Below are 1,801 nucleotides of genomic sequence, written 5' to 3'. Positions count from 1 at the left end.
CGCAAGGAGGTACACAAAAGAGGGAAAATAAATTCCCACCAGCTGCAAAAGAAGGAAAGAAAATACATGTCAATTGTACGATTAAGGATTGGAAGAAGTCAAAGAAGAAAGCCATGGAGGGTACTCAACACCCTCAATAAAATGTAGCGTGCACGAGTCAACTTGTGCTGAAGTATGGTGCGACGAAGTATGGATCTGGAGGAAAGGTAGGACGGCTCACACGATTCGTAAGTTTTCTCTTTGCCATTTTTCACTAACTTTACTTCATGTGTCGCCATTACAATTTTCATATCTCATGCATGTTGAAATGGCATATAGGAAAGGGTAACAGATCGCCCCCCAACATCTAGGGAGAATAGGTACCGCAAACACCACAATGAAATAGACACGTGTTGGGAGTGGCTCAAACGCCAAGGAGTGGTCACTAAAACAGATATTAAAGCTCGATCGGGAAACTTAATAAGACTCTAAACTTGATTTTTAATTATCACCCAACTTGTTTTACTTGTGGCCAACATGTCTGCATTGTTATTTCTTTTAACACAGGAAGACGAGGATGTTGAAAGTGATGGTGATGATGAAGGTGGTGCTGCAGGTGGTGAAGATTCGGGCGAAGATGAAGATGAAGACTAAGACAATGAAATAATTTAATTAGTGTCTTCATCTTTATTCATTTTTGGGAAATAAACACTTTTAGTATTTTACAAATTTGTATATAATCTGAAAGTAATAAAAACCATGACATTGTTGTTTTGTAAATTTTTTGTGTTTTAAGTGTTTGTATAAAGAAAAAGTTTAAATAATGTGATTAAAAAAATGAGGATAGAATGGGTGAGATATGTGGGGCACGTCCCCCACATATCTCACCCATTCTATCCTGGTCTTTTTTTGTAGATAGTGCACGGCTATACGTGCAGCTTTGTAAATGTGGTTGCATGCGCGCTATTGTAGAAGCTGCTACATGTGGCATTGTAGGCACGACTATATATACTAGTGTACACATGGTTAGATGTGCAGCTATATGCACTATTGTAGCCGCGTGAGTGTTTTTTCATTCATGGATATTTTGTAATTTTCGTGGGTCTTCGTGCAACTGAGCTCTTTGTTTGTTGTAGTATCCTTAGTCCTTGCAAGCAAAGGATATTTTTTTCATGTCATTTCTCTCAATCCTAATTTCATGTTATTTTATCAAACAATAATTATTTTTTATTGAATGTTTTGTAGCTTCTTATCCTTCAAATCTCTTTGAGGTAAGTCCACTAAACTCTAGATGTTTCATTAATCTTAATTGGTAGTTAATTTAAAATTTTCCTACCTTTTTTTTCCAATTTAAATGAGCTCTAGCTTTGTGCATAGAGCCTTACATATAAGAGCTCTACACATAATTCGTCTTATGCATAAGAGCTCCATGCATTGAGCTCTATAGCTTTTATGCATAGGGCTAGATGTGTTTGTACTTATGCATAGCTCCATGCATAAGAGCTATGCATAGAGCCTTATGTATAGATGTCTATGCATAAGCTCATGCATATAGATCTATGCATAAGCTCATACATAGGGCTCTATGCATATAGAGCTTATGCATATAAAGCTCCATGCATAAACTTATGCATATAGAGCTCCATGCATATAAAGCTCTATGCATGCATGTAGAGCTATGCACATAGAGCTCTATGCATGCATGTAAGAGCTATGCACATAGTGCTCTATGTATAGCTCTTACACATAGAACTATGCTAATCCAATTCTAGGATTAACAAGAGCTACCACCATTATCTTACATCAAGGAGTCATGGTAGAG

The sequence above is a fragment of the Cibotium barometz genome, chromosome 32, assembly GCF_041138505.1.
Source record: "Cibotium barometz isolate CiBa-2024 chromosome 32, ASM4113850v1, whole genome shotgun sequence".
Classification (NCBI taxonomy): domain Eukaryota; kingdom Viridiplantae; phylum Streptophyta; class Polypodiopsida; order Cyatheales; family Cibotiaceae; genus Cibotium; species Cibotium barometz.
Note: the sequence above shows the minus strand (reverse complement) of the source record.